We start from the raw sequence: 21,936 nt of genomic DNA on the forward strand, positions 1-21,936 counted from the left end.
GGGTGGCTCTGGAGGTGCTCCGGGGGCTCCAGGGGTTCCAGGGGGTGGTCGGCGGAGGCCATGCCCAGCCAGAGTGGCCCTTCCCCGGGGTGAGTCTGGGGAGAGTGGGGGGTGGCTCTGGAGGGCCTCCGGGGGTTCCAGGGGCTCCAGGGGGTGCTTGGTGGAGGCCATGCCCAGCCAGAGTGGCCCTTCCCCGGGGTGAGTCTGGGGAGAGTGGGGGGTGGCTCTGGGGGTGCTCCGGGGGCTCCAGGGGGTGCTCGGCGGAGGCCATGCCCAGCCAGAGTGTCCCTTCCCCGGGGTGAGTCTGGAGGAGTGGGGGGTGGCCCTGGAGGTGCTCCGGGGGCTCCAGGGGCTCCAGGGGGTGCTCGGCGGAGGCCATGCCCAGCCAGAGTGTCCCTTCCCCGGGGTGAGTCTGGAGGAGTGGGGGGTGGCTCTGGAGGTGCTCCGGGGGCTCCAGGGGGTGCTTGGTGGAGACCATGCCCAGCCAGAGTGTCCCTTCCCCGGGGTGAGTCTGGGGAGAGTGGGGGGTGGCTCTGGGGGTGCTCCGGGGGCTCCAGGGGGTGCTTGGTGGAGACCATGCCCAGCCAGAGTGGCCCTTCCCCGGGGTGAGTCTGGGGAGAGTGGGGGGTGGCTCTGGAGGGCCTCCGGGGGTTCCAGGGGTTCCAGGGGTTCCAGGGGGTGCTCGGTGGAGGCCATGCCCAGCCAGAGTGGCCCTTCCCCGGGCAGAGTCTGGGGAGAGTGGGGGGTGGCTCTGGAGGTGCTCCGGGGGCTCCAGGGGCTGCTTGGTGGAGACCATGCCCAGCCAGAGTGGCCCTTCCCCCGGGTGAGTCTGGGGACAGTGGGGGGTGGCCCTGGAGGGCCTCCGGGGGTTCCAGGGGGTGCTCGGCGGAGGCCATGCCCGGCCAGAGTGTCCCTTCCCCGGGCAGAGTCTGGGGAGAGTGGGGGGTGGCTCTGGAGGTGCTCCGGGGGCTCCAGGGGGTGCTCAGTGGAGGCCATGCCCAGCCAGAGTGGCCCTTCCCCGGGCAGAGTCTGGAGGAGTGGGGGGTGGCTCTGGAGGTGCTCCGGGGGCTCCAGGGGTTCCAGGGGGTGGTCGGCGGAGGCCATGCCCAGCCAGAGTGGCCCTTCCCCGGGGTGAGTCTGGGGAGAGTGGGGGGTGGCTCTGGAGGGCCTCCGGGGGTTCCAGGGGCTCCAGGGGGTGCTTGGTGGAGGCCATGCCCAGCCAGAGTGGCCCTTCCCCGGGGTGAGTCTGGGGAGAGTGGGGGGTGGCTCTGGGGGTGCTCCGGGGGCTCCAGGGGGTGCTCGGCGGAGGCCATGCCCAGCCAGAGTGTCCCTTCCCCGGGGTGAGTCTGGAGGAGTGGGGGGTGGCCCTGGAGGTGCTCCGGGGGCTCCAGGGGCTCCAGGGGGTGCTCGGCGGAGGCCATGCCCAGCCAGAGTGTCCCTTCCCCGGGGTGAGTCTGGAGGAGTGGGGGGTGGCTCTGGAGGTGCTCCGGGGGCTCCAGGGGGTGCTTGGTGGAGACCATGCCCAGCCAGAGTGTCCCTTCCCCGGGGTGAGTCTGGGGAGAGTGGGGGGTGGCTCTGGGGGTGCTCCGGGGGCTCCAGGGGGTGCTTGGTGGAGACCATGCCCAGCCAGAGTGGCCCTTCCCCGGGGTGAGTCTGGGGAGAGTGGGGGGTGGCTCTGGAGGGCCTCCGGGGGTTCCAGGGGTTCCAGGGGTTCCAGGGGGTGCTCGGTGGAGGCCATGCCCAGCCAGAGTGGCCCTTCCCCGGGCAGAGTCTGGGGAGAGTGGGGGGTGGCTCTGGAGGTGCTCCGGGGGCTCCAGGGGCTGCTTGGTGGAGACCATGCCCAGCCAGAGTGGCCCTTCCCCCGGGTGAGTCTGGGGACAGTGGGGGGTGGCCCTGGAGGGCCTCCGGGGGTTCCAGGGGGTGCTCGGCGGAGGCCATGCCCGGCCAGAGTGTCCCTTCCCCGGGCAGAGTCTGGGGAGAGTGGGGGGTGGCTCTGGAGGTGCTCCGGGGGCTCCAGGGGGTGCTCAGTGGAGGCCATGCCCAGCCAGAGTGGCCCTTCCCCGGGCAGAGTCTGGAGGAGTGGGGGGTGGCTCTGGAGGTGCTCCGGGGGCTCCAGGGGTTCCAGGGGGTGGTCGGCGGAGGCCATGCCCAGCCAGAGTGGCCCTTCCCCGGGGTGAGTCTGGGGAGAGTGGGGGGTGGCTCTGGAGGGCCTCCGGGGGTTCCAGGGGCTCCAGGGGGTGCTTGGTGGAGGCCATGCCCAGCCAGAGTGGCCCTTCCCCGGGGTGAGTCTGGGGAGAGTGGGGGGTGGCTCTGGGGGTGCTCCGGGGGCTCCAGGGGGTGCTCGGCGGAGGCCATGCCCAGCCAGAGTGTCCCTTCCCCGGGGTGAGTCTGGAGGAGTGGGGGGTGGCCCTGGAGGTGCTCCGGGGGCTCCAGGGGCTCCAGGGGGTGCTCGGCGGAGGCCATGCCCAGCCAGAGTGTCCCTTCCCCGGGGTGAGTCTGGAGGAGTGGGGGGTGGCTCTGGAGGTGCTCCGGGGGCTCCAGGGGGTGCTTGGTGGAGACCATGCCCAGCCAGAGTGTCCCTTCCCCGGGGTGAGTCTGGGGAGAGTGGGGGGTGGCTCTGGGGGTGCTCCGGGGGCTCCAGGGGGTGCTTGGTGGAGACCATGCCCAGCCAGAGTGGCCCTTCCCCGGGGTGAGTCTGGGGAGAGTGGGGGGTGGCTCTGGAGGGCCTCCGGGGGTTCCAGGGGTTCCAGGGGTTCCAGGGGGTGCTCGGTGGAGGCCATGCCCAGCCAGAGTGGCCCTTCCCCGGGCAGAGTCTGGGGAGAGTGGGGGGTGGCTCTGGAGGTGCTCCGGGGGCTCCAGGGGCTGCTTGGTGGAGACCATGCCCAGCCAGAGTGGCCCTTCCCCCGGGTGAGTCTGGGGACAGTGGGGGGTGGCCCTGGAGGGCCTCCGGGGGTTCCAGGGGGTGCTCGGCGGAGGCCATGCCCGGCCAGAGTGTCCCTTCCCCGGGCAGAGTCTGGGGAGAGTGGGGGGTGGCTCTGGAGGTGCTCCGGGGGCTCCAGGGGGTGCTCAGTGGAGGCCATGCCCAGCCAGAGTGGCCCTTCCCCGGGCAGAGTCTGGAGGAGTGGGGGGTGGCTCTGGAGGTGCTCCGGGGGCTCCAGGGGTTCCAGGGGGTGGTCGGCGGAGGCCATGCCCAGCCAGAGTGGCCCTTCCCCGGGGTGAGTCTGGGGAGAGTGGGGGGTGGCTCTGGAGGGCCTCCGGGGGTTCCAGGGGCTCCAGGGGGTGCTTGGTGGAGGCCATGCCCAGCCAGAGTGGCCCTTCCCCGGGGTGAGTCTGGGGAGAGTGGGGGGTGGCTCTGGGGGTGCTCCGGGGGCTCCAGGGGGTGCTCGGCGGAGGCCATGCCCAGCCAGAGTGTCCCTTCCCCGGGGTGAGTCTGGAGGAGTGGGGGGTGGCCCTGGAGGTGCTCCGGGGGCTCCAGGGGCTCCAGGGGGTGCTCGGCGGAGGCCATGCCCAGCCAGAGTGTCCCTTCCCCGGGGTGAGTCTGGAGGAGTGGGGGGTGGCTCTGGAGGTGCTCCGGGGGCTCCAGGGGGTGCTTGGTGGAGACCATGCCCAGCCAGAGTGTCCCTTCCCCGGGGTGAGTCTGGGGAGAGTGGGGGGTGGCTCTGGGGGTGCTCCGGGGGCTCCAGGGGGTGCTTGGTGGAGACCATGCCCAGCCAGAGTGGCCCTTCCCCGGGGTGAGTCTGGGGAGAGTGGGGGGTGGCTCTGGAGGGCCTCCGGGGGTTCCAGGGGTTCCAGGGGTTCCAGGGGGTGCTCGGTGGAGGCCATGCCCAGCCAGAGTGGCCCTTCCCCGGGCAGAGTCTGGGGAGAGTGGGGGGTGGCTCTGGAGGTGCTCCGGGGGCTCCAGGGGCTGCTTGGTGGAGACCATGCCCAGCCAGAGTGGCCCTTCCCCCGGGTGAGTCTGGGGACAGTGGGGGGTGGCCCTGGAGGGCCTCCGGGGGTTCCAGGGGGTGCTCGGCGGAGGCCATGCCCGGCCAGAGTGTCCCTTCCCCGGGCAGAGTCTGGGGAGAGTGGGGGGTGGCTCTGGAGGTGCTCCGGGGGCTCCAGGGGGTGCTCAGTGGAGGCCATGCCCAGCCAGAGTGGCCCTTCCCCGGGCAGAGTCTGGAGGAGTGGGGGGTGGCTCTGGAGGTGCTCCGGGGGCTCCAGGGGTTCCAGGGGGTGGTCGGCGGAGGCCATGCCCAGCCAGAGTGGCCCTTCCCCGGGGTGAGTCTGGGGAGAGTGGGGGGTGGCTCTGGAGGGCCTCCGGGGGTTCCAGGGGCTCCAGGGGGTGCTTGGTGGAGGCCATGCCCAGCCAGAGTGGCCCTTCCCCGGGGTGAGTCTGGGGAGAGTGGGGGGTGGCTCTGGGGGTGCTCCGGGGGCTCCAGGGGGTGCTCGGCGGAGGCCATGCCCAGCCAGAGTGTCCCTTCCCCGGGGTGAGTCTGGAGGAGTGGGGGGTGGCCCTGGAGGTGCTCCGGGGGCTCCAGGGGCTCCAGGGGGTGCTCGGCGGAGGCCATGCCCAGCCAGAGTGTCCCTTCCCCGGGGTGAGTCTGGAGGAGTGGGGGGTGGCTCTGGAGGTGCTCCGGGGGCTCCAGGGGGTGCTTGGTGGAGACCATGCCCAGCCAGAGTGTCCCTTCCCCGGGGTGAGTCTGGGGAGAGTGGGGGGTGGCTCTGGGGGTGCTCCGGGGGCTCCAGGGGGTGCTTGGTGGAGACCATGCCCAGCCAGAGTGGCCCTTCCCCGGGGTGAGTCTGGGGAGAGTGGGGGGTGGCTCTGGAGGGCCTCCGGGGGTTCCAGGGGTTCCAGGGGTTCCAGGGGGTGCTCGGTGGAGGCCATGCCCAGCCAGAGTGGCCCTTCCCCGGGCAGAGTCTGGGGAGAGTGGGGGGTGGCTCTGGAGGTGCTCCGGGGGCTCCAGGGGCTGCTTGGTGGAGACCATGCCCAGCCAGAGTGGCCCTTCCCCCGGGTGAGTCTGGGGACAGTGGGGGGTGGCCCTGGAGGGCCTCCGGGGGTTCCAGGGGGTGCTCGGCGGAGGCCATGCCCGGCCAGAGTGTCCCTTCCCCGGGCAGAGTCTGGGGAGAGTGGGGGGTGGCTCTGGAGGTGCTCCGGGGGCTCCAGGGGGTGCTCAGTGGAGGCCATGCCCAGCCAGAGTGGCCCTTCCCCGGGCAGAGTCTGGAGGAGTGGGGGGTGGCTCTGGAGGTGCTCCGGGGGCTCCAGGGGTTCCAGGGGGTGGTCGGCGGAGGCCATGCCCAGCCAGAGTGGCCCTTCCCCGGGGTGAGTCTGGGGAGAGTGGGGGGTGGCTCTGGAGGGCCTCCGGGGGTTCCAGGGGCTCCAGGGGGTGCTTGGTGGAGGCCATGCCCAGCCAGAGTGGCCCTTCCCCGGGGTGAGTCTGGGGAGAGTGGGGGGTGGCTCTGGGGGTGCTCCGGGGGCTCCAGGGGGTGCTCGGCGGAGGCCATGCCCAGCCAGAGTGTCCCTTCCCCGGGGTGAGTCTGGAGGAGTGGGGGGTGGCCCTGGAGGTGCTCCGGGGGCTCCAGGGGCTCCAGGGGGTGCTCGGCGGAGGCCATGCCCAGCCAGAGTGTCCCTTCCCCGGGGTGAGTCTGGAGGAGTGGGGGGTGGCTCTGGAGGTGCTCCGGGGGCTCCAGGGGGTGCTTGGTGGAGACCATGCCCAGCCAGAGTGTCCCTTCCCCGGGGTGAGTCTGGGGAGAGTGGGGGGTGGCTCTGGGGGTGCTCCGGGGGCTCCAGGGGGTGCTTGGTGGAGACCATGCCCAGCCAGAGTGGCCCTTCCCCGGGGTGAGTCTGGGGAGAGTGGGGGGTGGCTCTGGAGGGCCTCCGGGGGTTCCAGGGGTTCCAGGGGTTCCAGGGGGTGCTCGGTGGAGGCCATGCCCAGCCAGAGTGGCCCTTCCCCGGGCAGAGTCTGGGGAGAGTGGGGGGTGGCTCTGGAGGTGCTCCGGGGGCTCCAGGGGCTGCTTGGTGGAGACCATGCCCAGCCAGAGTGGCCCTTCCCCCGGGTGAGTCTGGGGACAGTGGGGGGTGGCCCTGGAGGGCCTCCGGGGGTTCCAGGGGGTGCTCGGCGGAGGCCATGCCCGGCCAGAGTGTCCCTTCCCCGGGCAGAGTCTGGGGAGAGTGGGGGGTGGCTCTGGAGGTGCTCCGGGGGCTCCAGGGGGTGCTCAGTGGAGGCCATGCCCAGCCAGAGTGGCCCTTCCCCGGGCAGAGTCTGGAGGAGTGGGGGGTGGCTCTGGAGGTGCTCCGGGGGCTCCAGGGGTTCCAGGGGGTGGTCGGCGGAGGCCATGCCCAGCCAGAGTGGCCCTTCCCCGGGGTGAGTCTGGGGAGAGTGGGGGGTGGCTCTGGAGGGCCTCCGGGGGTTCCAGGGGCTCCAGGGGGTGCTTGGTGGAGGCCATGCCCAGCCAGAGTGGCCCTTCCCCGGGGTGAGTCTGGGGAGAGTGGGGGGTGGCTCTGGGGGTGCTCCGGGGGCTCCAGGGGGTGCTCGGCGGAGGCCATGCCCAGCCAGAGTGTCCCTTCCCCGGGGTGAGTCTGGAGGAGTGGGGGGTGGCCCTGGAGGTGCTCCGGGGGCTCCAGGGGCTCCAGGGGGTGCTCGGCGGAGGCCATGCCCAGCCAGAGTGTCCCTTCCCCGGGGTGAGTCTGGAGGAGTGGGGGGTGGCTCTGGAGGTGCTCCGGGGGCTCCAGGGGGTGCTTGGTGGAGACCATGCCCAGCCAGAGTGTCCCTTCCCCGGGGTGAGTCTGGGGAGAGTGGGGGGTGGCTCTGGGGGTGCTCCGGGGGCTCCAGGGGGTGCTTGGTGGAGACCATGCCCAGCCAGAGTGGCCCTTCCCCGGGGTGAGTCTGGGGAGAGTGGGGGGTGGCTCTGGAGGGCCTCCGGGGGTTCCAGGGGTTCCAGGGGTTCCAGGGGGTGCTCGGTGGAGGCCATGCCCAGCCAGAGTGGCCCTTCCCCGGGCAGAGTCTGGGGAGAGTGGGGGGTGGCTCTGGAGGTGCTCCGGGGGCTCCAGGGGCTGCTTGGTGGAGACCATGCCCAGCCAGAGTGGCCCTTCCCCCGGGTGAGTCTGGGGACAGTGGGGGGTGGCCCTGGAGGGCCTCCGGGGGTTCCAGGGGGTGCTCGGCGGAGGCCATGCCCGGCCAGAGTGTCCCTTCCCCGGGCAGAGTCTGGGGAGAGTGGGGGGTGGCTCTGGAGGTGCTCCGGGGGCTCCAGGGGGTGCTCAGTGGAGGCCATGCCCAGCCAGAGTGGCCCTTCCCCGGGCAGAGTCTGGAGGAGTGGGGGGTGGCTCTGGAGGTGCTCCGGGGGCTCCAGGGGTTCCAGGGGGTGGTCGGCGGAGGCCATGCCCAGCCAGAGTGGCCCTTCCCCGGGGTGAGTCTGGGGAGAGTGGGGGGTGGCTCTGGAGGGCCTCCGGGGGTTCCAGGGGCTCCAGGGGGTGCTTGGTGGAGGCCATGCCCAGCCAGAGTGGCCCTTCCCCGGGGTGAGTCTGGGGAGAGTGGGGGGTGGCTCTGGGGGTGCTCCGGGGGCTCCAGGGGGTGCTCGGCGGAGGCCATGCCCAGCCAGAGTGTCCCTTCCCCGGGGTGAGTCTGGAGGAGTGGGGGGTGGCCCTGGAGGTGCTCCGGGGGCTCCAGGGGCTCCAGGGGGTGCTCGGCGGAGGCCATGCCCAGCCAGAGTGTCCCTTCCCCGGGGTGAGTCTGGAGGAGTGGGGGGTGGCTCTGGAGGTGCTCCGGGGGCTCCAGGGGGTGCTTGGTGGAGACCATGCCCAGCCAGAGTGTCCCTTCCCCGGGGTGAGTCTGGGGAGAGTGGGGGGTGGCTCTGGGGGTGCTCCGGGGGCTCCAGGGGGTGCTTGGTGGAGACCATGCCCAGCCAGAGTGGCCCTTCCCCGGGGTGAGTCTGGGGAGAGTGGGGGGTGGCTCTGGAGGGCCTCCGGGGGTTCCAGGGGTTCCAGGGGTTCCAGGGGGTGCTCGGTGGAGGCCATGCCCAGCCAGAGTGGCCCTTCCCCGGGCAGAGTCTGGGGAGAGTGGGGGGTGGCTCTGGAGGTGCTCCGGGGGCTCCAGGGGCTGCTTGGTGGAGACCATGCCCAGCCAGAGTGGCCCTTCCCCCGGGTGAGTCTGGGGACAGTGGGGGGTGGCCCTGGAGGGCCTCCGGGGGTTCCAGGGGGTGCTCGGCGGAGGCCATGCCCGGCCAGAGTGTCCCTTCCCCGGGCAGAGTCTGGGGAGAGTGGGGGGTGGCTCTGGAGGTGCTCCGGGGGCTCCAGGGGGTGCTCAGTGGAGGCCATGCCCAGCCAGAGTGGCCCTTCCCCGGGCAGAGTCTGGAGGAGTGGGGGGTGGCTCTGGAGGTGCTCCGGGGGCTCCAGGGGTTCCAGGGGGTGGTCGGCGGAGGCCATGCCCAGCCAGAGTGGCCCTTCCCCGGGGTGAGTCTGGGGAGAGTGGGGGGTGGCTCTGGAGGGCCTCCGGGGGTTCCAGGGGCTCCAGGGGGTGCTTGGTGGAGGCCATGCCCAGCCAGAGTGGCCCTTCCCCGGGGTGAGTCTGGGGAGAGTGGGGGGTGGCTCTGGGGGTGCTCCGGGGGCTCCAGGGGGTGCTCGGCGGAGGCCATGCCCAGCCAGAGTGTCCCTTCCCCGGGGTGAGTCTGGAGGAGTGGGGGGTGGCCCTGGAGGTGCTCCGGGGGCTCCAGGGGCTCCAGGGGGTGCTCGGCGGAGGCCATGCCCAGCCAGAGTGTCCCTTCCCCGGGGTGAGTCTGGAGGAGTGGGGGGTGGCTCTGGAGGTGCTCCGGGGGCTCCAGGGGGTGCTTGGTGGAGACCATGCCCAGCCAGAGTGTCCCTTCCCCGGGGTGAGTCTGGGGAGAGTGGGGGGTGGCTCTGGGGGTGCTCCGGGGGCTCCAGGGGGTGCTTGGTGGAGACCATGCCCAGCCAGAGTGGCCCTTCCCCGGGGTGAGTCTGGGGAGAGTGGGGGGTGGCTCTGGAGGGCCTCCGGGGGTTCCAGGGGTTCCAGGGGTTCCAGGGGGTGCTCGGTGGAGGCCATGCCCAGCCAGAGTGGCCCTTCCCCGGGCAGAGTCTGGGGAGAGTGGGGGGTGGCTCTGGAGGTGCTCCGGGGGCTCCAGGGGCTGCTTGGTGGAGACCATGCCCAGCCAGAGTGGCCCTTCCCCCGGGTGAGTCTGGGGACAGTGGGGGGTGGCCCTGGAGGGCCTCCGGGGGTTCCAGGGGGTGCTCGGCGGAGGCCATGCCCGGCCAGAGTGTCCCTTCCCCGGGCAGAGTCTGGGGAGAGTGGGGGGTGGCTCTGGAGGTGCTCCGGGGGCTCCAGGGGGTGCTCAGTGGAGGCCATGCCCAGCCAGAGTGGCCCTTCCCCGGGCAGAGTCTGGAGGAGTGGGGGGTGGCTCTGGAGGTGCTCCGGGGGCTCCAGGGGTTCCAGGGGGTGGTCGGCGGAGGCCATGCCCAGCCAGAGTGGCCCTTCCCCGGGGTGAGTCTGGGGAGAGTGGGGGGTGGCTCTGGAGGGCCTCCGGGGGTTCCAGGGGCTCCAGGGGGTGCTTGGTGGAGGCCATGCCCAGCCAGAGTGGCCCTTCCCCGGGGTGAGTCTGGGGAGAGTGGGGGGTGGCTCTGGGGGTGCTCCGGGGGCTCCAGGGGGTGCTCGGCGGAGGCCATGCCCAGCCAGAGTGTCCCTTCCCCGGGGTGAGTCTGGAGGAGTGGGGGGTGGCCCTGGAGGTGCTCCGGGGGCTCCAGGGGCTCCAGGGGGTGCTCGGCGGAGGCCATGCCCAGCCAGAGTGTCCCTTCCCCGGGGTGAGTCTGGAGGAGTGGGGGGTGGCTCTGGAGGTGCTCCGGGGGCTCCAGGGGGTGCTTGGTGGAGACCATGCCCAGCCAGAGTGTCCCTTCCCCGGGGTGAGTCTGGGGAGAGTGGGGGGTGGCTCTGGGGGTGCTCCGGGGGCTCCAGGGGGTGCTTGGTGGAGACCATGCCCAGCCAGAGTGGCCCTTCCCCGGGGTGAGTCTGGGGAGAGTGGGGGGTGGCTCTGGAGGGCCTCCGGGGGTTCCAGGGGTTCCAGGGGTTCCAGGGGGTGCTCGGTGGAGGCCATGCCCAGCCAGAGTGGCCCTTCCCCGGGCAGAGTCTGGGGAGAGTGGGGGGTGGCTCTGGAGGTGCTCCGGGGGCTCCAGGGGCTGCTTGGTGGAGACCATGCCCAGCCAGAGTGGCCCTTCCCCCGGGTGAGTCTGGGGACAGTGGGGGGTGGCCCTGGAGGGCCTCCGGGGGTTCCAGGGGGTGCTCGGCGGAGGCCATGCCCGGCCAGAGTGTCCCTTCCCCGGGCAGAGTCTGGGGAGAGTGGGGGGTGGCTCTGGAGGTGCTCCGGGGGCTCCAGGGGGTGCTCAGTGGAGGCCATGCCCAGCCAGAGTGGCCCTTCCCCGGGCAGAGTCTGGAGGAGTGGGGGGTGGCTCTGGAGGTGCTCCGGGGGCTCCAGGGGTTCCAGGGGGTGGTCGGCGGAGGCCATGCCCAGCCAGAGTGGCCCTTCCCCGGGGTGAGTCTGGGGAGAGTGGGGGGTGGCTCTGGAGGGCCTCCGGGGGTTCCAGGGGCTCCAGGGGGTGCTTGGTGGAGGCCATGCCCAGCCAGAGTGGCCCTTCCCCGGGGTGAGTCTGGGGAGAGTGGGGGGTGGCTCTGGGGGTGCTCCGGGGGCTCCAGGGGGTGCTCGGCGGAGGCCATGCCCAGCCAGAGTGTCCCTTCCCCGGGGTGAGTCTGGAGGAGTGGGGGGTGGCCCTGGAGGTGCTCCGGGGGCTCCAGGGGCTCCAGGGGGTGCTCGGCGGAGGCCATGCCCAGCCAGAGTGTCCCTTCCCCGGGGTGAGTCTGGAGGAGTGGGGGGTGGCTCTGGAGGTGCTCCGGGGGCTCCAGGGGGTGCTTGGTGGAGACCATGCCCAGCCAGAGTGTCCCTTCCCCGGGGTGAGTCTGGGGAGAGTGGGGGGTGGCTCTGGGGGTGCTCCGGGGGCTCCAGGGGGTGCTTGGTGGAGACCATGCCCAGCCAGAGTGGCCCTTCCCCGGGGTGAGTCTGGGGAGAGTGGGGGGTGGCTCTGGAGGGCCTCCGGGGGTTCCAGGGGTTCCAGGGGTTCCAGGGGGTGCTCGGTGGAGGCCATGCCCAGCCAGAGTGGCCCTTCCCCGGGCAGAGTCTGGGGAGAGTGGGGGGTGGCTCTGGAGGTGCTCCGGGGGCTCCAGGGGCTGCTTGGTGGAGACCATGCCCAGCCAGAGTGGCCCTTCCCCCGGGTGAGTCTGGGGACAGTGGGGGGTGGCCCTGGAGGGCCTCCGGGGGTTCCAGGGGGTGCTCGGCGGAGGCCATGCCCGGCCAGAGTGTCCCTTCCCCGGGCAGAGTCTGGGGAGAGTGGGGGGTGGCTCTGGAGGTGCTCCGGGGGCTCCAGGGGGTGCTCAGTGGAGGCCATGCCCAGCCAGAGTGGCCCTTCCCCGGGCAGAGTCTGGAGGAGTGGGGGGTGGCTCTGGAGGTGCTCCGGGGGCTCCAGGGGTTCCAGGGGGTGGTCGGCGGAGGCCATGCCCAGCCAGAGTGGCCCTTCCCCGGGGTGAGTCTGGGGAGAGTGGGGGGTGGCTCTGGAGGGCCTCCGGGGGTTCCAGGGGCTCCAGGGGGTGCTTGGTGGAGGCCATGCCCAGCCAGAGTGGCCCTTCCCCGGGGTGAGTCTGGGGAGAGTGGGGGGTGGCTCTGGGGGTGCTCCGGGGGCTCCAGGGGGTGCTCGGCGGAGGCCATGCCCAGCCAGAGTGTCCCTTCCCCGGGGTGAGTCTGGAGGAGTGGGGGGTGGCCCTGGAGGTGCTCCGGGGGCTCCAGGGGCTCCAGGGGGTGCTCGGCGGAGGCCATGCCCAGCCAGAGTGTCCCTTCCCCGGGGTGAGTCTGGAGGAGTGGGGGGTGGCTCTGGAGGTGCTCCGGGGGCTCCAGGGGGTGCTTGGTGGAGACCATGCCCAGCCAGAGTGTCCCTTCCCCGGGGTGAGTCTGGGGAGAGTGGGGGGTGGCTCTGGGGGTGCTCCGGGGGCTCCAGGGGGTGCTTGGTGGAGACCATGCCCAGCCAGAGTGGCCCTTCCCCGGGGTGAGTCTGGGGAGAGTGGGGGGTGGCTCTGGAGGGCCTCCGGGGGTTCCAGGGGTTCCAGGGGTTCCAGGGGGTGCTCGGTGGAGGCCATGCCCAGCCAGAGTGGCCCTTCCCCGGGCAGAGTCTGGGGAGAGTGGGGGGTGGCTCTGGAGGTGCTCCGGGGGCTCCAGGGGCTGCTTGGTGGAGACCATGCCCAGCCAGAGTGGCCCTTCCCCCGGGTGAGTCTGGGGACAGTGGGGGGTGGCCCTGGAGGGCCTCCGGGGGTTCCAGGGGGTGCTCGGCGGAGGCCATGCCCGGCCAGAGTGTCCCTTCCCCGGGCAGAGTCTGGGGAGAGTGGGGGGTGGCTCTGGAGGTGCTCCGGGGGCTCCAGGGGTTCCAGGGGGTGGTCGGCGGAGGCCATGCCCAGCCAGAGTGTCCCTTCCCCGGGGTGAGTCTGGAGGAGAGTGGGGGGTGGCTCTGGGGGTGCTCCGGGGGCTCCAGGGGGTGCTCGGCGGAGGCCATGCCCAGCCAGAGTGTCCCTTCCCCGGGGTGAGTCTGGAGGAGTGGGGGGTGGCCCTGGAGGTGCTCCGGGGGCTCCAGGGGCTCCAGGGGGTGCTCGGTGGGGGCCATGCCCAGCCAGAGTGTCCCTTCCCCGGGGTGAGTCTGGAGGAGTGGGGGGTGGCTCTGGAGGTGCTCCGGGGGCTCCAGGGGGTGCTTGGTGGAGACGGTGCCCAGCCAGAGTGGCCCTCCCCCGGGGTGAGTCTGGGGAGAGTGGGGGGTGGCTCTGGAGGGCCTCCGGGGGTTCCAGGGGCTCCAGGGGGTGCTTGGTGGAGGCCATGCCCAGCCAGAGTGTCCCTTCCCCGGGGTGAGTCTGGGGTGAGTGGGGGGTGGCTCTGGGGGTGCTCCGGGGGCTCCAGGGGGTGCTCGGCGGAGGCCATGCCCAGCCAGAGTGGCCCTTCCCCGGGGTGAGTCTGGGGAGAGTGGGGGGTGGCTCTGGGGGTGCTCCGGGGGCTCCAGGGGCTCCAGGGGGTGCTCGGTGGGGGCCATGCCCAGCCAGAGTGTCCCTTCCCCGGGGTGAGTCTGGAGGAGTGGGGGGTGGCTCTGGAGGTGCTCCGGGGGCTCCAGGGGGTGCTTGGTGGAGACCATGCCCAGCCAGAGTGGCCCTCCCCCGGGGTGAGTCTGGGGAGAGTGGGGGGTGGCTCTGGAGGGCCTCCGGGGGTTCCAGGGGCTCCAGGGGGTGCTTGGTGGAGGCCATGCCCAGCCAGAGTGTCCCTTCCCCGGGGTGAGTCTGGGGTGAGTGGGGGGTGGCTCTGGGGGTGCTCCGGGGGCTCCAGGGGGTGCTCGGCGGAGGCCATGCCCAGCCAGAGTGGCCCTTCCCCGGGGTGAGTCTGGGGAGAGTGGGGGGTGGCTCTGGGGGTGCTCCGGGGGCTCCAGGGGGTGCTTGGTGGAGACCATGCCCAGCCAGAGTGGCCCTTCCCCGGGCAGAGTCTGGGGAGAGTGGGGGGTGGCTCTGGAGGTGCTCCGGGGGCTCCAGGGGTTCCAGGGGGTGCTCAGTGGGGGCCATGCCCAGGCAGAGTGTCCCTTCCCCGGGGTGAGTCTGGAGGAGTGGGGGGTGGCTCTGGAGGTGCTCCGGGGGCTCCAGGGGGTGCTTGGTGGAGACCATGCCCAGCCAGAGTGTCCCTTCCCCGGGGTGAGTCTGGGGAGAGTGGGGGGTGGCTCTGGGGGTGCTCCGGGGGCTCCAGGGGGTGCTTGGTGGAGACCATGCCCAGCCAGAGTGGCCCTTCCCCGGGGTGAGTCTGGGGAGAGTGGGGGGTGGCTCTGGAGGGCCTCCGGGGGTTCCAGGGGTTCCAGGGGGTGCTCGGTGGAGGCCATGCCCAGCCAGAGTGGCCCTTCCCCGGGCAGAGTCTGGGGAGAGTGGGGGGTGGCTCTGGAGGTGCTCCGGGGGCTCCAGGGGCTGCTTGGTGGAGACCATGCCCAGCCAGAGTGGCCCTTCCCCCGGGTGAGTCTGGGGACAGTGGGGGGTGGCCCTGGAGGGCCTCCGGGGGTTCCAGGGGGTGCTCGGCGGAGGCCATGCCCGGCCAGAGTGTCCCTTCCCCGGGCAGAGTCTGGGGAGAGTGGGGGGTGGCTCTGGAGGTGCTCCGGGGGCTCCAGGGGGTGCTCAGTGGAGGCCATGCCCAGCCAGAGTGGCCCTTCCCCGGGCAGAGTCTGGAGGAGTGGGGGGTGGCTCTGGAGGTGCTCCGGGGGCTCCAGGGGTTCCAGGGGGTGGTCGGCGGAGGCCATGCCCAGCCAGAGTGGCCCTTCCCCGGGGTGAGTCTGGGGAGAGTGGGGGGTGGCTCTGGAGGGCCTCCGGGGGTTCCAGGGGCTCCAGGGGGTGCTTGGTGGAGGCCATGCCCAGCCAGAGTGGCCCTTCCCCGGGGTGAGTCTGGGGAGAGTGGGGGGTGGCTCTGGGGGTGCTCCGGGGGCTCCAGGGGGTGCTCGGCGGAGGCCATGCCCAGCCAGAGTGTCCCTTCCCCGGGGTGAGTCTGGAGGAGTGGGGGGTGGCCCTGGAGGTGCTCCGGGGGCTCCAGGGGCTCCAGGGGGTGCTCGGCGGAGGCCATGCCCAGCCAGAGTGTCCCTTCCCCGGGGTGAGTCTGGAGGAGTGGGGGGTGGCTCTGGAGGTGCTCCGGGGGCTCCAGGGGGTGCTTGGTGGAGACCATGCCCAGCCAGAGTGTCCCTTCCCCGGGGTGAGTCTGGGGAGAGTGGGGGGTGGCTCTGGGGGTGCTCCGGGGGCTCCAGGGGGTGCTTGGTGGAGACCATGCCCAGCCAGAGTGGCCCTTCCCCGGGGTGAGTCTGGGGAGAGTGGGGGGTGGCTCTGGAGGGCCTCCGGGGGTTCCAGGGGTTCCAGGGGTTCCAGGGGGTGCTCGGTGGAGGCCATGCCCAGCCAGAGTGGCCCTTCCCCGGGCAGAGTCTGGGGAGAGTGGGGGGTGGCTCTGGAGGTGCTCCGGGGGCTCCAGGGGCTGCTTGGTGGAGACCATGCCCAGCCAGAGTGGCCCTTCCCCCGGGTGAGTCTGGGGACAGTGGGGGGTGGCCCTGGAGGGCCTCCGGGGGTTCCAGGGGGTGCTCGGCGGAGGCCATGCCCGGCCAGAGTGTCCCTTCCCCGGGCAGAGTCTGGGGAGAGTGGGGGGTGGCTCTGGAGGTGCTCCGGGGGCTCCAGGGGGTGCTCAGTGGAGGCCATGCCCAGCCAGAGTGGCCCTTCCCCGGGCAGAGTCTGGAGGAGTGGGGGGTGGCTCTGGAGGTGCTCCGGGGGCTCCAGGGGTTCCAGGGGGTGGTCGGCGGAGGCCATGCCCAGCCAGAGTGGCCCTTCCCCGGGGTGAGTCTGGGGAGAGTGGGGGGTGGCTCTGGAGGGCCTCCGGGGGTTCCAGGGGCTCCAGGGGGTGCTTGGTGGAGGCCATGCCCAGCCAGAGTGGCCCTTCCCCGGGGTGAGTCTGGGGAGAGTGGGGGGTGGCTCTGGGGGTGCTCCGGGGGCTCCAGGGGGTGCTCGGCGGAGGCCATGCCCAGCCAGAGTGTCCCTTCCCCGGGGTGAGTCTGGAGGAGTGGGGGGTGGCCCTGGAGGTGCTCCGGGGGCTCCAGGGGCTCCAGGGGGTGCTCGGCGGAGGCCATGCCCAGCCAGAGTGTCCCTTCCCCGGGGTGAGTCTGGAGGAGTGGGGGGTGGCTCTGGAGGTGCTCCGGGGGCTCCAGGGGGTGCTTGGTGGAGACCATGCCCAGCCAGAGTGTCCCTTCCCCGGGGTGAGTCTGGGGAGAGTGGGGGGTGGCTCTGGGGGTGCTCCGGGGGCTCCAGGGGGTGCTTGGTGGAGACCATGCCCAGCCAGAGTGGCCCTTCCCCGGGGTGAGTCTGGGGAGAGTGGGGGGTGGCTCTGGAGGGCCTCCGGGGGTTCCAGGGGTTCCAGGGGTTCCAGGGGGTGCTCGGTGGAGGCCATGCCCAGCCAGAGTGGCCCTTCCCCGGGCAGAGTCTGGGGAGAGTGGGGGGTGGCTCTGGAGGTGCTCCGGGGGCTCCAGGGGCTGCTTGGTGGAGACCATGCCCAGCCAGAGTGGCCCTTCCCCCGGGTGAGTCTGGGGACAGTGGGGGGTGGCCCTGGAGGGCCTCCGGGGGTTCCAGGGGGTGCTCGGCGGAGGCCATGCCCGGCCGGAGTGGCCCTTCCCCGGGCATAGTCTGGGGAGAGTGGGGGGTGGCTCTGGAGGTGCTCCGGGGGCTCCAGGGGGTGCTCAGTGGAGGCCATGCCCAGCCAGAGTGGCCCTTCCCCGGGCAGAGTCTGGAGGAGTGGGGGGTGGCTCTGGAGGTGCTCCGGGGGCTCCAGGGGTTCCAGGGGGTGGTCGGCGGAGGCCATGCCCAGCCAGAGTGGCCCTTCCCCGGGGTGAGTCTGGGGAGAGTGGGGGGTGGCTCTGGAGGGCCTCCGGGGGTTCCAGGGGCTCCAGGGGGTGCTTGGTGGAGGCCATGCCCAGCCAGAGTGGCCCTTCCCCGGGGTGAGTCTGGGGAGAGTGGGGGGTGGCTCTGGGGGTGCTCCGGGGGCTCCAGGGGGTGCTCGGCGGAGGCCATGCCCAGCCAGAGTGTCCCTTCCCCGGGGTGAGTCTGGAGGAGTGGGGGGTGGCCCTGGAGGTGCTCCGGGGGCTCCAGGGGCTCCAGGGGGTGCTCGGCGGAGGCCATGCCCAGCCAGAGTGTCCCTTCCCCGGGGTGAGTCTGGAGGAGTGGGGGGTGGCTCTGGAGGTGCTCCGGGGGCTCCAGGGGGTGCTTGGTGGAGACCATGCCCAGCCAGAGTGTCCCTTCCCCGGGGTGAGTCTGGGGAGAGTGGGGGGTGGCTCTGGGGGTGCTCCGGGGGCTCCAGGGGGTGCTTGGTGGAGACCATGCCCAGCCAGAGTGGCCCTTCCCCGGGGTGAGTCTGGGGAGAGTGGGGGGTGGCTCTGGAGGGCCTCCGGGGGTTCCAGGGGTTCCAGGGGTTCCAGGGGGTGCTCGGTGGAGGCCATGCCCAGCCAGAGTGGCCCTTCCCCGGGCAGAGTCTGGGGAGAGTGGGGGGTGGCTCTGGAGGTGCTCCGGGGGCTCCAGGGGCTGCTTGGTGGAGACCATGCCCAGCCAGAGTGGCCCTTCCCCCGGGTGAGTCTGGGGACAGTGGGGGGTGGCCCTGGAGGGCCTCCGGGGGTTCCAGGGGGTGCTCGGCGGAGGCCATGCCCGGCCAGAGTGTCCCTTCCCCGGGCAGAGTCTGGGGAGAGTGGGGGGTGGCTCTGGAGGTGCTCCGGGGGCTCCAGGGGGTGCTCAGTGGAGGCCATGCCCAGCCAGAGTGGCCCTTCCCCGGGCAGAGTCTGGAGGAGTGGGGGGTGGCTCTGGAGGTGCTCCGGGGGCTCCAGGGGTTCCAGGGGGTGGTCGGCGGAGGCCATGCCCAGCCAGAGTGGCCCTTCCCCGGGGTGAGTCTGGGGAGAGTGGGGGGTGGCTCTGGAGGGCCTCCGGGGGTTCCAGGGGCTCCAGGGGGTGCTTGGTGGAGGCCATGCCCAGCCAGAGTGGCCCTTCCCCGGGGTGAGTCTGGGGAGAGTGGGGGGTGGCTCTGGGGGTGCTCCGGGGGCTCCAGGGGGTGCTCGGCGGAGGCCATGCCCAGCCAGAGTGTCCCTTCCCCGGGGTGAGTCTGGAGGAGTGGGGGGTGGCCCTGGAGGTGCTCCGGGGGCTCCAGGGGCTCCAGGGGGTGCTCGGCGGAGGCCATGCCCAGCCAGAGTGTCCCTTCCCCGGGGTGAGTCTGGAGGAGTGGGGGGTGGCTCTGGAGGTGCTCCGGGGGCTCCAGGGGGTGCTTGGTGGAGACCATGCCCAGCCAGAGTGTCCCTTCCCCGGGGTGAGTCTGGGGAGAGTGGGGGGTGGCTCTGGGGGTGCTCCGGGGGCTCCAGGGGGTGCTTGGTGGAGACCATGCCCAGCCAGAGTGGCCCTTCCCCGGGGTGAGTCTGGGGAGAGTGGGGGGTGGCTCTGGAGGGCCTCCGGGGGTTCCAGGGGTTCCAGGGGTTCCAGGGGGTGCTCGGTGGAGGCCATGCCCAGCCAGAGTGGCCCTTCCCCGGGCAGAGTCTGGGGAGAGTGGGGGGTGGCTCTGGAGGTGCTCCGGGGGCTCCAGGGGCTGCTTGGTGGAGACCATGCCCAGCCAGAGTGGCCCTTCCCCCGGGTGAGTCTGGGGACAGTGGGGGGTGGCCCTGGAGGGCCTCCGGGGGTTCCAGGGGGTGCTCGGCGGAGGCCATGCCCGGCCAGAGTGTCCCTTCCCCGGGCAGAGTCTGGGGAGAGTGGGGGGTGGCTCTGGAGGTGCTCCGGGGGCTCCAGGGGGTGCTCAGTGGAGGCCATGCCCAGCCAGAGTGGCCCTTCCCCGGGCAGAGTCTGGAGGAGTGGGGGGTGGCTCTGGAGGTGCTCCGGGGGCTCCAGGGGTTCCAGGGGGTGGTCGGCGGAGGCCATGCCCAGCCAGAGTGGCCCTTCCCCGGGGTGAGTCTGGGGAGAGTGGGGGGTGGCTCTGGAGGGCCTCCGGGGGTTCCAGGGGCTCCAGGGGGTGCTTGGTGGAGGCCATGCCCAGCCAGAGTGGCCCTTCCCCGGGGTGAGTCTGGGGAGAGTGGGGGGTGGCTCTGGGGGTGCTCCGGGGGCTCCAGGGGGTGCTCGGCGGAGGCCATGCCCAGCCAGAGTGTCCCTTCCCCGGGGTGAGTCTGGAGGAGTGGGGGGTGGCCCTGGAGGTGCTCCGGGGGCTCCAGGGGCTCCAGGGGGTGCTCGGCGGAGGCCATGCCCAGCCAGAGTGTCCCTTCCCCGGGGTGAGTCTGGAGGAGTGGGGGGTGGCTCTGGAGGTGCTCCGGGGGCTCCAGGGGGTGCTTGGTGGAGACCATGCCCAGCCAGAGTGTCCCTTCCCCGGGGTGAGTCTGGGGAGAGTGGGGGGTGGCTCTGGGGGTGCTCCGGGGGCTCCAGGGGGTGCTTGGTGGAGACCATGCCCAGCCAGAGTGGCCCTTCCCCGGGGTGAGTCTGGGGAGAGTGGGGGGTGGCTCTGGAGGGCCTACGGGGGTTCCAGGGGTTCCAGGGGTTCCAGGGGGTGCTCGGTGGAGGCCATGCCCAGCCAGAGTGGCCCTTCCCCGGGCAGAGTCTGGGGAGAGTGGGGGGTGGCTCTGGAGGTGCTCCGGGGGCTCCAGGGGCTGCTTGGTGGAGACCATGCCCAGCCAGAGTGGCCCTTCCCCCGGGTGAGTCTGGGGACAGTGGGGGGTGGCCCTGGAGGGCCTCCGGGGGTTCCAGGGGGTGCTCGGCGGAGGCCATGCCCGGCCAGAGTGTCCCTTCCCCGGGCAGAGTCTGGGGAGAGTGGGGGGTGGCTCTGGAGGTGCTCCGGGGGCTCCAGGGGTTCCAGGGGGTGGTCGGCGGAGGCCATGCCCAGCCAGAGTGTCCCTTCCCCGGGGTGAGTCTGGAGGAGAGTGGGGGGTGGCTCTGGGGGTGCTCCGGGGGCTCCAGGGGGTGCTCGGCGGAGGCCATGCCCAGCCAGAGTGTCCCTTCCCCGGGGTGAGTCTGGAGGAGTGGGGGGTGGCCCTGGAGGTGCTCCGGGGGCTCCAGGGGCTCCAGGGGGTGCTCGGTGGGGGCCATGCCCAGCCAGAGTGTCCCTTCCCCGGGGTGAGTCTGGAGGAGTGGGGGGTGGCTCTGGAGGTGCTCCGGGGGCTCCAGGGGGTGCTTGGTGGAGACCATGCCCAGCCAGAGTGGCCCTCCCCCGGGGTGAGTCTGGGGAGAGTGGGGGGTGGCTCTGGAGGGCCTCCGGGGGTTCCAGGGGCTCCAGGGGGTGCTTGGTGGAGGCCATGCCCAGCCAGAGTGTCCCTTCCCCGGGGTGAGTCTGGGGTGAGTGGGGGGTGGCTCTGGGGGTGCTCCGGGGGCTCCAGGGGGTGCTCGGCGGAGGCCATGCCCAGCCAGAGTGGCCCTTCCCCGGGGTGAGTCTGGGGAGAGTGGGGGGTGGCTCTGGGGGTGCTCCGGGGGCTCCAGGGGCTCCAGGGGGTGCTCGGTGGGGGCCATGCCCAGCCAGAGTGTCCCTTCCCCGGGGTGAGTCTGGAGGAGTGGGGGGTGGCTCTGGAGGTGCTCCGGGGGCTCCAGGGGGTGCTTGGTGGAGACCATGCCCAGCCAGAGTGGCCCTCCCCCGGGGTGAGTCTGGGGAGAGTGGGGGGTGGCTCTGGAGGGCCTCCGGGGGTTCCAGGGGCTCCAGGGGGTGCTTGGTGGAGGCCATGCCCAGCCAGAGTGTCCCTTCCCCGGGGTGAGTCTGGGGTGAGTGGGGGGTGGCTCTGGGGGTGCTCCGGGGGCTCCAGGGGGTGCTCGGCGGAGGCCATGCCCAGCCAGAGTGGCCCTTCCCCGGGGTGAGTCTGGGGAGAGTGGGGGGTGGCTCTGGGGGTGCTCCGGGGGCTCCAGGGGGTGCTTGGTGGAGACCATGCCCAGCCAGAGTGGCCCTTCCCCGGGCAGAGTCTGGGGAGAGTGGGGGGTGGCTCTGGAGGTGCTCCGGGGGCTCCAGGGGTTCCAGGGGGTGCTCAGTGGGGGCCATGCCCAGGCAGAGTGTCCCTTCCCCGGGGTGAGTCTGGAGGAGTGGGGGGTGGCTCTGGAGGTGCTCCGGGGGCTCCAGGGGGTGCTTGGTGGAGACCATGCCCAGCCAGAGTGTCCCTTCCCCGGGGTGAGTCTGGGGAGAGTGGGGGGTGGCTCTGGGGGTGCTCCGGGGGCTCCAGGGGGTGCTTGGTGGAGACCATGCCCAGCCAGAGTGGCCCTTCCCCGGGGTGAGTCTGGGGAGAGTGGGGGGTGGCTCTGGAGGGCCTCCGGGGGTTCCAGGGGTTCCAGGGGGTGCTCGGTGGAGGCCATGCCCAGCCAGAGTGGCCCTTCCCCGGGCAGAGTCTGGGGAGAGTGGGGGGTGGCTCTGGAGGTGCTCCGGGGGCTCCAGGGGCTGCTTGGTGGAGACCATGCCCAGCCAGAGTGGCCCTTCCCCCGGGTGAGTCTGGGGACAGTGGGGGGTGGCTCTGGAGGGCCTCCGGGGGCTCCAGTGGCTCCAGGGGGTGCTCAGCGGAGGCCATGCCCAGCCAGAGTGGCCCTTCCCCGGCCTCATATGCGGCAGAGTGCGGGGTGAGCAAAATGGGTTAAAATGGGTTAAAATGTGAAAAAAAAAAAAAAAAAAAAAAAAAAAAACACCAAAATGAGCAAAATGAAATAATCCCCTATCATCAGTGCACTGTTTGACCCCTGAAAAGCACTCCCCTGGGGCCTGGAGGTGATCTGACCATCAGAGTATAGCACCCTATGCCCCTGAGGGACTTAGAGTAAAAACCGAAATAGTACACTATTCCCGAAAAGACTCTGTCGTTTTTCGGCAATAGTACACTATACCCATCGACTCTGTCGTTTTTCCGGGCCGTAGTACGAAGTTGTGAGCAAAAGGGGTGAAAATGGGTTAAAATGTGAAAAAACACCAAAATGAGCAAAATGAAATAATCCCCCATCATCAGTGCACTGTTTGACCCCAGAAAAGCACTCCCCTGGGGCCTGGAGGTGATCTGACCATCATAGTATAGCACCCCATGCCCCTGAGGGACTTAGAGTAAAAACCGAAATAGTACACTATTCCCGAAAAGACTCTGTCGTTTTTCGGCAATAGTACACTATACCCATCGACTCTGTCGTTTTTCCGGGCCGTAGTACGAAGTTGTGAGCAAAAGGGGTGAAAATGGGTTAAAATGTGAAAAAACACCAAAATGAGCAAAATGAAATAATCCCCCATCATCAGTGCACTGTTTGACCCCAGAAAAGCACTCCCCTGGGGCCTGGAGGTGATCTGACCATCATAGTATAGTACACTATACCCCTGAGGGACTTAGTGCAAAAACCGAAATAGTACACTATACCCGAAAAGACTCTG

This window comes from Eucyclogobius newberryi, unplaced genomic scaffold (assembly GCF_026437365.1).
Source record: "Eucyclogobius newberryi isolate DKJ021-1_F unplaced genomic scaffold, fEucNew1.0.hap1 SCAF_263, whole genome shotgun sequence".
Lineage (NCBI taxonomy): Eukaryota > Metazoa > Chordata > Actinopteri > Gobiiformes > Gobiidae > Eucyclogobius > Eucyclogobius newberryi.